Source organism: Phragmites australis, chromosome 3, assembly GCF_958298935.1.
Source record: "Phragmites australis chromosome 3, lpPhrAust1.1, whole genome shotgun sequence".
NCBI classification, from domain to species: Eukaryota; Viridiplantae; Streptophyta; class Magnoliopsida; order Poales; family Poaceae; genus Phragmites; species Phragmites australis.
Window position 1 is genome coordinate 28766277 of NC_084923.1, and position 12589 is coordinate 28778865.

A 12589-nucleotide genomic window follows, 5' to 3' on the forward strand; every position below is an offset into this window, starting at 1 on the left:
AATCCCTGGCGGAAGATTTTTCTGACCAAGGTGCAAGAAAACGCATGATTACCACACATGCCTCCATGGATATCGAGTAGTATTTTACTGCCCTCTTCCTGAGTTATGCACTTCATTAAGATTCTGTTACTCCCCTTTCTGTAGAGTTCATCCGCACTAGAGTTATCACTCCCTCTGATGTGCGTCACTTCTAGCACTTTGAACTTTTGCTCAAGCTTTCATACCTCGAGTAAATAAGCCACCATGTTGTCGTTTGAGCACTGGTACTCCTTTTGAAATTGGTTAACGACTAACTGTGAGTCCTCTTTCACAAGAAGTCATTTAATTCCAAGCGACGCAGCTATGCAGAGCCCGTTTACCAGTCCTTCATATTCTACAATATTGTTAGACGCTTTAAAATTTAATTGAACAATGTAACTGAGTTCATCGCCCGTTGGAATTTGATTGTAACGATAGCCCCGCGCCCTGGAGCGTGAGTGATCTATCAAAGAAGAGCGTCGAGTGATCTTCGACCATGTTTGGCCTTGCTTCTTCAATGATTGTCCATTCGGCGATGAAGTCCGCTAACACTCCGGATTTCACGCTCGTGCGTGGTGTGTAGCTTACGTCAAACTCATTTAGTCCTGTCGCCCATTGCGCGATTTGTCTAGTAGCTTCCTGATTGTGTATTACATCCTTTAGCGGGTATGTTGTCATGATCGTGATCTTGTGCGTTTGAAAGTAGTGCCGTAATTTCCGGGAAGACATCAAGACTGCATATATCAGCTTCTGTACTTACAGGCACCGTTTAGCATCGTATAGAACCTCGCTCACATAGTAAACAGGTTTCTAGACCTTGGCCTTTCTCTCGGGACATTCCCGTTTGACCACCAGTACTGTGCTTACAACTTGTGGGGTAGCTGCAATATACCAAAAGAGCTCCTCTTTTTCATTAGGCGGTGTCAGGGTTAACGGAGACGATAAATACCTTTTAGGTCCTGGAAGGCGAGCTCCGCTTCTTCCATCCACTCGAACCGATCTTGTTTCTTCAATAGCTTGAAGAAAGGCATCCCTCACTCGTCCATCTTGGAAATGAATTGACTAAGAGCATAAATGCAACCTATCAATTTTTGGACCTCTTTCAGTGTTCGAGATGACCGTATCTTGTCGAGAGCCTCAATTTTACTCGGGTTGGCCTCAATGCCTCGACTCAACACCAGGAAGTCAACAAGCTTGCCTTATGGCACGCCAAACGAGCACTTTCTGGGGTTGAGCATCATGAGATACTTCCTAAGGTTGTCGAACGTTGCCTTGAGATCGTCAACAAATGCACTTCCGGTTTTCAATTTGACTACAACATCATCAATGTACGCTTCTACAGTTCACCCAATTTGCGGTTGCAGACAGTTCTGAATACACCTTTGATACGTGGCACCAGTAGTTTTATACCGAAAGGAATCTTTACATAACAAAATACACCGAAAGGAGTAGTAAAAGCAGTTTTCTCCTCATCCTCTAATCCCATGCAAATGTGGTGATACCCCGAATAGACATCTAGAAAACATAACAATTCGCAGCCTGCCGTAGAGTCGACAATATAGTCGATGCGCGGGAGAGGAAAGGATCCTTGGGCAAGCCTTGTTGAGGTCGGTAAAGTCGACGCATATTCTCCATCTGCCATTGGCCTTCTTGACGAGGACAGGATTCGCAAGCCACGTAGGATGACGTACTTCTCAAATGAAGCCCGCCTTTAGGAGCTTATCGACATCCTCTTGGATGGCATGCTTCCTATCTTCCACAAATCTTTGCTGCTTCTACACCACAGGTTTGGTGTCGGGTTTAACAACCAGTCTATGCTCGATCACCTCCCTGAGGACCTCAGGCATATCGGATAGTTGCCATGCGAACTAGTCCTGGCATATACGGGGGTGGCCCGATCTTCTTGGGAAGAGCTGATGATAAAAGATGTGAAGTAGACGATGTCGCTAGGTGAACACTCGCACCAATGTATGAACCCTCAACTCTTCGGAATACGCCCAACACACACCTGTAGATGATCGTCGCGAGACCATGAGTGACGATCGCTAAGTCCCCAATTCCCAGCAGAACGACAACTTGACCTTGGATTGCAGAACGATAAACAATGATTACTTAATTCTCTCTCAGCTGTCCTTGCATGAACGCTGGTATGAAAGAACAAGCAATAGCTATGTTTGAATCTTATGCAATAAGTGGTCTGCCCTCTATGGGTCGTGGACTCTACTATATATACTACCTAGGACTATGGAAACCGAATTGGACTCATTACAATATAAAAAGGAAATCTAAGCTAAGATCGACGTATTATTTTGACGATTGAGACCGACTCAATACGAGTTAGGCAATTTGGCTGGTCCGTTGGAAAGGTTATCAAATATGTTTTCTAGAGGGTATTTACACAGCCCAATCCGACTTCGTATGAGACACTTATGGTACTATTATTCAACATCTGTTTGGCTGCAATAAACTGAGTCTGAGTTGGCTTCAATCTTTCGCTGCTCCTTGATTGCTTCCATGTAGAACTTGAAAGGAAAGTCTCCAATGCCTTTGGAAAGAAGAGCTGCATATGACATTTAGAGACCTTGTGATAACCTTTTTCTTCCATGCATCCCTCAGTTCTTCTTTGTCTATGTGCCAACAAACAATACAGCTCTTCTTTCTCTTGTGCATCGTATTGATCCAAATACCTAAGCACAAGTAAATTACAAGATTGGGGTAGTATAAATTCTTCTTAAAATTAATGATATGTACATTAAGAAACAAGTTCACTTGATCTTGTATTTTCTGGCACGTGCTCATGGAATTGGTCCAATTGGCAACTCGATGCGTATATCTTGATCATTAGGTGGCGGTGAACAATGTGTTGTAAGGTTGTCCTCATCAACTGGGGATGGTGTGCCCACCTAAGGCTGACCATTGCCTATAGCCAGAGCTGGAGGACCGTGGCCGTTTGTTGGGTCATCGTCATGATAGCGAAAACTTCTCGGGGCTAATTTCTGCTAGAGGAGGAGTCCAGATCCATCATGGATGCTTCATCAGAATACTCTCGGTTGGTATCTTGACAATCCATGTTGTTAGAAGCTGTGGAAATTGATTCCAACTTGTTGTGAATTGAACATTCACAGTTGTCTTGGCAATCCAGTGGTTCAAACTCAGTGTCATAATCCTTAGTTCATTGATCCATAAATCGACATACATCATCGCTAGAAAGTTCATCATTGAAATTTATCATATAGATCACCAACTATCCTAGGAGAGAGGTAAAGTAGTCGTAGAACCCTTCATCTGAAAAATCGGTTGTCGGCGAAGCTTTGGGCGATGTCGACGACATCTTTTGTGTATATTCTTCAATGCCTTTTTTCAAGATCCCCACAGACGGCGCAAGTTGTCAAAGATTGAAGAAATACAGGATGCTTGAAGTAGACGAATCACATGGGAACATATAAGAGTATTTAGACAGGTTTAGGCCTCCCTGAGAATAATAGCCCTATATCATGTTTGTCCTGTATTGATTTGAGTCTATTTCATGGGGGTGTGTGGCTAGCCTACATGGATCTAAACTATGTCGGGGACCTCCTTGCTCAGCTTCTGTTAGCTTGTCTTGGCTTATGTGGGCTTGTTTAGCTTCCAATAACTTGTCCTCCGCAAGGCTCTTCGCTCCGTATATATATAGGGGTGTTGTACGTCCTCTAGACTCCTTTCTATTCTTAGAGATAAACCTTCCTGGTTATGGGACACCTTGGGTACCTAAGGGTAATTTCCTTTCATCAGGGGTCCACTTACTAGAGATAAATATATGCGGCGAGAATTATGGGAAACCATAGGGTGCCCGAATATGGTAACTATCAATGCTTCATCGTTTGGTCAGAACGGGTGGATTTCACAAAAGTTATGACTGGAGCAAAACATGCCCAAAATGCACCAGATGGTCATACCAGGTATCATAGGTCATGTTGGAGCTTGTTCTGGTTGATTTTTCTCCGGTGCTAATTTTGTTGAAAATGGGACATAAAACAAGTGGATTTTACAGAAGTTATTACCGGAGTTAAATACACCCAGAAGGCTCTGGATAGTCCGCCTAGGTGTCATAGATCATCTTGGTGCATTTTCCGGTTGATTTTGCTCCAATGCTAATTTTCATGAAAACGGGCCAAAAAACTGGTTAGGATGCGTGGACTTGATGAAAGTTATGACTATAGTGGAACACACCCAAAATGCAATGAATGGTCCCCCCAGTTGTCATTGGCCATATTGGAGCCTGTTCCGGTTGATTTCACTTCGATGATAATTTTCTTTAAAATGGACATGAAAATGGGCACAGAACAAGAGGGATTTCAAGAAAGTTATGACCAGAGCGAAAGATGCCCTGAACGTACCGGATAGTCTTGCCAGGTGTTCGAGGTCATATTGGAGCTTGTTCTGTTTGATTTCACTTCGATGTTATTTTTCATGAAAATGGACAAAAAAAAATGAGTTCCTAATAGGTGGATTCCACACAAATTATGACCAAAGCGAAATGCACCTAGAGTGCACCGGATGGTCCTCCATGGTGTCTTTCGTCATGTTGAAGCTTGTTCGGTAGATTTCTCACTGGTGCTAATTTCCACGAAAATGGGATCGAAACTGGATCTAGAACAAGTGGAATTCACAAAAGTTATGAGCGAGCATTCACACCCATAATGCACCGTATGGTCATCCTTGTGTCGTATGTCATGTTTGAGCTTGTTTTGGTTGATTTCGCTTTGGTGCTAATTTTGTTGAAAATGGGATTGAAAATAAGTGGATTTTACGAAAGTTATGATCAGAGCTAAATGCACCCAGAATGCACCATATGGTCCACCCAGGTGTACTAGATCAAGTTGGTGCTTGTTAAGGTTGATTTTGCTCCAGTGCTAATTTTCATGAAAACGGGCTAAAAAATGGGTCAGAACATGTGAATTTCCAGAAAGTTATGACCAGAGCAAAACATGCCCCGAATGTACCAGATGGTCCTGTTAGACGTTGGAGCTCATATTGGAGCTTGTTTTGGTTGATTTATCTCCGGTGCTATTTTTCATGAAATGGACTAAAAAATGAGTCTAGAATGGGCGGATTTCAGACAAGTTATGACCACAGTAAAAAGTGCCTATAATACACTAGATGGTCCTCCGAGGTGTCGTTAGTCATGTTTGAGCTTCTTCTGGTTGATTTCTCTCTAGAGCTAATTTTCATTAAAATGGTTTCAGAATGGGTGGATTTCACAAAAGTTATAACCGAAGCGATACGTGCTCAGAATGCACCAGATGGTCATCCCAGGTGTTGTAGGTCATTTTGGAGCTTGTTTTAGTTGATTGTGCTCTGGTGCTAATTTTGTTGAAAGCACCAAATGGGTGGATTTCATGAAAGTTATGATCGGAGCTAAGCACACCCAGAACGCACTGGAAGGTTCTCCTGAGTGTTGTAGATCATATTGATGCTTGTTCTAGTTGATTTCACTCTACTGCTAATTTCATGAAAACAGGCCCAAAAACATGTCAGAACGAGTGGAATTTATGAAAGTTATGACCGAAGCGATACACGCCCAGAATGCACCGGATGGTCATCATAGGTGTCATAGGTCATGTTGGAGCTTGTTCAGGTTGATTTCACTCTGGTGCTATTTTTATTGAAAAAGGGTGGATTTCATGAAACTTATGATTAGAGCGAAAGACGCCTAGAATGCACCGAATAGTATTCCCATGTGTCATTGATCATGTTGGAGCTTCTTCTCATCGATTTTGCTCTAGTGCCAATTTTCTTTAAAATGGGCCAAAAATAGGTGGATTTCACAAAAGTTATGACTGGGGCAAAATGAGCCTAGAACACACTAGATGGTCCTCCCTGGTGTCATAGGTCATGTAGGAGCTTGTTCCAGTTGATTTCTCTTTGGTGCTAATTTTCATGAAACGGATAAAAAATGAGTCCAGAATGGGTGGCAAAAAATGGGTGGATTGCATGAAACTAATGACCGAAGCAAAACACACCCAAAATGCACCAAATGGTCCTCCCATGTGTTGTTTGTCATGTTGGAGCTTTTTCTGGTTGATTTCGATCTGGTGCTAATTTTCTTGAAAACAGACCCAAAAATAGGGCCAAAACAAGTGGATTTCTCAAAAGTTATGACTACGGTGAAACCTGACAAGAACGCACTGGATGGTCCCCCCTGGTATTGTAGGTCATGTTGCAGCTTGTTTCGAGTAATTTCAGTTCGGTGCTAATTTTCATGATAACGGTACCAAAAATGGGTCTAGAACGTGTGGATTTCTCGGAAGTTCTCATCGAAGCAAAAGGTGTTTAGAATAGACCCGATGAACCTCCCACGTGTCTTTGGTTCTGTTGAAGCTTCTTCCGATTGATTTCACTCTGGTGCTAATTTTCAAGAAAAAAAAGCCCAAAATGAGTCAGAATGGGTAGATTTTATGAAAGTTATGATTAGAACAAAACATGCCCAGAACGTACCAGATTGTCCTCCCAGGTGTTGTTAGTCATGTTGGATCTTTTTCCTATTGAATTCACTTTGACGCTAATTTTCATGAAAACAGCCCGAGAACAGGTGTATTTCACAAACATTAGGACCGGAGCAAAAAGCACCCAGAACGCACCAGATGGTCCTCCAAAGTGTCATTGGTCATGGTGGAGCTTGTTCGAGTTGATTTTCATCCTGTGTTAATTTTCATGAAAATGGACCCAAAAATGGGCCAAAAACAGGTGGATATCAAGAAGGAGCCGATAACACATCAGATGGTCTTGCTAGGTGTCGTAGGTCATGTTGGAGCTTGTTCAGGCTGATTTTGCTCCATCGCTATTTTTCATTAAAATGGACTAAAAAATGGGTTCAGAATGGGTGGATTTCAGACAAGTTATGGCGGAAGCGAAACACACCCTGAATGCACCAAATGGTCCTTTGAGGTATCGTTGGACATGTTGGAGCTTGTTCCAGTTAATTTCTGTCTGGTGCTAATTTTCATGAAAACAAGACTGAAAATGGATCCAGAACGGGTGGATTTCACAAGAGTTATGATCGGAGGAAACATGACCAGAACGCATTAGATGATCCTCCTAGGTGTTGTATGTCATGTTGCAGCTTGTTCTAATTGATTTTGCTCCAGTGCTACTTTTAATGATAATGGGCCCAAAAATGGGTTAGAACTGGTGGATTTGAATAATGTTGTGACCAGAATTAAACACACCCAGAATGCACCACATGGTCCTCTTAGGTGTCATAGGTAATATTTGTGCTTCTTCTGGTTGATTTCACTTTGGTGCTATTTTTCATGAAATTGGACCTGAAAATGGGCCCAGAAATGATAGATTTTGTAAAAGTTATGATAGAAGCGAAACACGCTCAGAATGCACTGGATGGTCATCCCAGATCTCTTACCTTGATGATTGAAGTTAAGTCGGTTCCTTTGGTGTGCATCTTGGGCAGCTAAGGTAGCATTGGCATTGCGTTCCTACCTCACAATATCATCATCCATGATGGACTACTACTCATGTTCAGCAAAAACAACAACATGTGACACCTCATTAAGAGATCCATTGGTACCATTGGGATGGTCATTGGTGCTATGAACAACATGTCATACTGGGGGTTTCTCTGGAATGTGACGCTTCATCCCGTTCAATCTATCAAGGCAACCAAGAGTTTCCCGTAATTCTAGGGGTCTATCTCTATCTCGAGGAAGGGGATCCCTGAATGAAATGAACTACCTGTAGGTACCCAAGACATCTTGTAAATAGAAATGTTGACCCCCAAGAACATGAAGGAGGACACCAGAGGACGTACAACACCCCAAATATATATACAGAGCCAAGGGGCCCTGCGGACGACAAGTCAAATAAGTACCAATAGAAGTTGAAGAAGTCGCTCAAACCTTTTGACAAACCAGAAGACACCCGAAGCCAAGCAAGGAAGTCACCGACTAGGTTTAGATTCATCTAGGCTAGTCACATACCCCCTTATAACAGGCTCAGATCAATACAAGACAATCATGACATAAGGTCATTACCCTCAAGGAGTCCAGAACCTGTATCAAATCCCCAGTGTCTTCTCCTGTGATTCGTCTACTCAAAGCATCCCATACCTCTTCAACAAGTTCATTAGATCATTGATTCACAAATTATTGATAGTTGGCACCGTCTGTGGAGATCATGACAATAGGTGTTGAAGAATCTACAGAGAACAAGCCATCGGCATCACCCAAGCCTTTGCCGAGAATCGATTTTCTAGATGAAGAGTTCTACAACAACTTTACCCCTCTTCCAAGCACGCCGGTGATAGATCGTGTGAATTTCACCGATGAACTTTTCAGCAATGAATCAAGTGATGAGGTCAGTCGATTTATGGATCAATATGCCAAAGATTACAGCATCAAGTTTGAACCACTCGGCTACAAAGACAACCGTAAATGTCTGATTCACAGCAGGTCAGGATCAATACTTGCAGCTTCTAACAACGTCTATTGTCAAGACACAAACCTAGAGCAATTCGATGAAACATTCATGATGTATCTGAACACTTTCCTCCAGGGGTGGTTGCCCCTGAGAAGTCTTCTCCATCAGAAACTGGGGTGATGGTCTGGGTAATCCTGACGATGATCCTACAAACAGACTTAACGAAGGAGCGGGTGCAAGCGATGGTCAGCACTAGATGAGCACACCACCCCATATCCTTAATGGGGCCCAGTCTTACCATCTCCTGACCATCAACAGGGAGCTGAATGATTTCAATCTGCAACAACTAAGAGGACCCTTCTTCTACAAGAGGCCCTCATGCGCCCTCCAACCACAGATCTGTCTATCCAATCGGTAAAGATTGGATGAACTCAACAATAGACTTAACAATGGAGGTCATCATCTAGGCTAAGAACTCTCATTTGGACCTGGCCAGAAACAATGCTAATCGGGGCAGACCATCCAATCCCCCATCGCGAGACGTATCGGAGTTGGAAAGGCATTACCCCTGGAACAAAGCTTCCCGGGATGACAATCGGGCGAATAACCATTGCCAAGCCTCACTAGTCAAAGTTCATCTGATCAGTGACTTGCGCGAGGTCATCGATGACTAGTGAAGGTGCCTAAAGGCTTCTGAAGGGGCTTTGTCTACCACTCGACGATCTAATTAGGGGGACATCCTGACATCAACCAAATTTGAACTAATCTACAATCTGCATGAGAAAAACTCCTGAGGCTCCTGGAGCCAAGCAAGGCGCCATCAATGGATGCCTAACCTTCTCTCCAGATCTCCAGATCCAGCACGGTTCCACCTCGGGATGATCGAGAAATACAATAGAAGTACAAATCCCATTGAGTTTCTCCAGATCTATACCATGGTCATCCAAGCGGCTGGGGGGTCAAGAAGGTAATGGAGAATTACCTCCCGACTACCCTTGAAGGGGCAGCTAGGACATGTTTGACCAACCTATTGCCGAGAACAATCTACTTGTGGGAACAACTTTGCGATGTATTCTTAGCCAACTTCTAGGGTACTTATTATCTCTACTATTGTGAGAAGATGGGGAACAAAACATTGCACAAGTTTGTACACTGCTTTAGCAATATCCTGAACAACATCGCCAAGGTTAGCGACAATAACATCATACAAGCATTCATCCAGGGGGTCAGGAGCTGGAGATGATTTGAAGATATTGCCATTTAGGAGTAAGATGGTCAAGGAGCTCATGAATATCAGCAATGAGTTTGATAAGGGTGAAGATGCGCTTTTCTTCATCAAGGAGAAGACTCAGGGTATAAAGTGCCCTCAACCCGGGCTTGAGGGAGACAAGGCAAAGGCTAAGTGCAAGATCACCATGGGAGGTAAGGGGAAGAAAAATAATTCTGAGGAAATTTTTGTAGATCTGCCTAACACCCGTCCCGACAAACATCCAATTCCTCCTAGGGCAAGAGCTCTACACTAGGCTCCACAAGTGCTGCCTCTGGAAGATGATGGTCAAAGCAAAGGTCAAAAAAGTGGCCAAAGGAAAGAAGGTCTAGGTCATGGCCCAGCGTAGGGATTCTAGCTCCAGTGGCAATGAGGAGGACACGAATCCAATGTTAGCCAGACAAGAGGATGATCGACCACATGTTTGGTGGTTTTGCATCCTACAAGTGCAAAAGGCGTTTAAGATAGTGGCCTGAGAAGTCTTAGTTGCCATTCCTAAGGGTCAACAAGATTGAAATCTCCTCCGACCAAGAAGATTTCTTGGATAACTTCGTACTGCCAAGCTACTCCCTGAACATCCTCTTCACTAATGTACTCGAAGGGATGTATATCTCTCGATCTGTTATCAAGCCAGTTACTCAAGCCTTCCATGGTATAGTGTCCAGATCTTTGGCCACCCCTATTGGCTAGATATTGCTCCCCGTTACCTTCAGGAAGCATGACAAATTCGGATAGAAAAAATTCTATTCGACGTGGTCAACTTTGAGACACCATACAATGCCATGTTGGGAAGAACTACTCTTGCCAAATTAATGGTAGCCATGCATTATGCTTATCAGCATGTGAAGATCCCAAGACCCAAGGGAATCATCACCGTCCGAGGGTGTCCCAAGACAAGTATCTATTGCCACAAGTGGAGTCTCGAGATGGCAGTTCAACATCAATCAAATGAAGAACCCAAGAGCTCAAGGATCAAGATGGATAAGAAGCCTGAGCCATGACCATGATCACAACACCTCGAGACGCAAACCTAGAAACCCAAGGGCTTGGCTCCACGGCTAGTCCAGATCCGACAAAACAGTGCCTACACTACCCCCAAAGTAATAAGGATCAGTACTTATCAACTTAATATAGTCTGTGTTATTTAGGCTTAAGATAATAGGTCTACATAGCTCGTTGGTCGTCAATAAACTCCATAAGTCCCAACTATAAGTGCTAAGAATACCTTTCTCATAATAATAAAGATCAGATTGCATAAGAGGTTGATCAAATTCTTATCCTGCCTTACTTGTTTTTCTACGCATCATCACACTCAACAAGTGGGATAAGTCACTTGTCGGGTCCTTCAGGCCCAATGCTTACCTATGGTGGCGAAAAGTTTTCTTGACTCAAAGTCAATATGAGTTCTCTTTGTGTTATTATATTTTTATTATTTAAACTACCTACCTAGAATCCTTCTTTCCAAGTAGATAGTTAGGGGCTTACTAAGTACTAGATACTAGAAACCAAAACAAACGTATTGTATACCTTCTGAAAGCATATTCTAACGAGAAGAGAAGGATTGTTATGTCGAAAACATGGGGTTACGAAAAGGTTCCATATCGTGTTCCATGAGTGACTAGGGGCTACGACGCCTCCCACTCAAGTTGACCGAAGGTTGGTCATGATAAGCACTCTGACTAGTTATGAACGTGTCCTGAGCTAACGGAAGGAAAAACCCTATAAGAAGACCATGATATAGTATCAAAAGAGTCCAACACAAAGTATTCCCATCAAACGTAAAATGTGTTTATTTCCAACCAAACTAACAAGATCTACCAAGTTTTTTTACAAATGCAGGTAAAGAAAAATAGAAAGGCTATGGCAAGGGTGTGTCCATGAAGTCCATCTCATCCATGAAGGCTTTGGCAGCCACCATCACCTCTTCCACCCTATGCGTCCAGTGCTCCTCTGACTCCTCCCTGAAGTGCTCTTGGAGAATGTCGATGGTGATATCTAGGTAGTGGGCCTTCAGGATAGACAAGGCAAAGGCCACTGCTTGCTCTGCGCTCTACCTGGACTATCTCGAGACATGCTTAGCCACCTTCTCTCAGAGTCACCAGAACACCTTGACAAGTTTGTGGACCAGGTGGCTAGTCTGGTGGTGTCATCACCGCCATCAGCCGTTGCATGGAATCTAACCCCAGCAAGCGCGTCCTGGAAGACGTTCAGGGCCACGATGAGTTGTTGGCGGGTGGCCAACATCTTGGCCTCATCATGAGCCAAGGCTTCTCAGGTAGTGGAGAGTTCTACAGTGTAGCATGTCAGAGTAGCATGGTGAAAAAATGGCAAATCGGGAATACTAGGAGACATACCTTTAATCCGACCTTCTAGTTCAGCAATCACCTCTTCCCTCTTGGCGATCACCTGGGAGACTTGCTGGCGCATCACAGCGCATTGGCACCATCTTCAAGGGTGGCCACTTAGGTGGTCATCTTTCGAGCCTCCTCTCAGATTCTCTTCAGCTGCACCATGTACATCTACAAGATTTTAGGTTAGTACCTATCGTTCCACTGACTAAATGGTTGTTTTGCAGGAAAATTCTTACTGTATAAAAGGAAAGAAGACATTGTACGGATTATGACCAGGAGGACCTTCAATGATCTCCCTCCAAGTTACATTCCCAAGAAGCCTGTGCACCAAGTTTGTGAGGGGAACCTGGGGAGTCGGGAGATCATCTTCCTAGCCATCGACGGCTAATGCCAAGGGCTTGCTAAGCCTCCCCGTATATCCTACAGACTAGGTCAGGACCAGGGACTGAGAAGGCTGGGGCCTAGGAACTGTTGGTGATGCTCTGAGAAGCCTGCAAATGAGAAAATTTGAAAAAAGGACTCCTATTAACATAAGAAGACG